Here is a 476-nt window from a genome sequence, read left to right as displayed (position 1 = left end):
TTAGGATTATATGTTTGGAGTCCCCTCTTTCTTCTGTCCTAGCTATTTACTTGTGTTGCCTAGAAAAGGAGCAGTCCTTAATTTTATTTTAAAAACTGTGATCATGAGAGGCTTAAAATGGGTCATAACATACATCAGGTTGGCTACTTTCTGGGCTACATTCCTTGGATAGAATAGCATTATACAAACAAGTTTCTTTTAGAGTCCTGGTACACTTGTAATAACCATAAAATAATAGGAGTGTAGCAATCTTTTGTCCTACCTCAGTGACTTGAGGTATATACTGGGAACAGCCCTCAGTCTGAGGAAGGTCCGTTGAAGTCCTTACTATGCAAGTCCAAATTTTGAGGAAAATGAGTCCTGCAATGAGTTTCCTCATGCTTCGGCCGTGTGTGGACCAGTCAGCTTCCGGGTGTGACTGGAGCAGGGCTTGTCATCTTCTTCAGAGTCACATTGCAGGGGTTGGCAAAGCTGCT

The sequence above is a fragment of the Mandrillus leucophaeus genome, unplaced genomic scaffold (genome assembly GCF_000951045.1).
Source record: "Mandrillus leucophaeus isolate KB7577 unplaced genomic scaffold, Mleu.le_1.0 Scaffold11, whole genome shotgun sequence".
Taxonomy (NCBI): Eukaryota; Metazoa; Chordata; class Mammalia; order Primates; family Cercopithecidae; genus Mandrillus; species Mandrillus leucophaeus.
The sequence above is the reverse complement of the archived record's forward strand: the minus strand, read 5'-3'. Positions refer to the sequence as shown.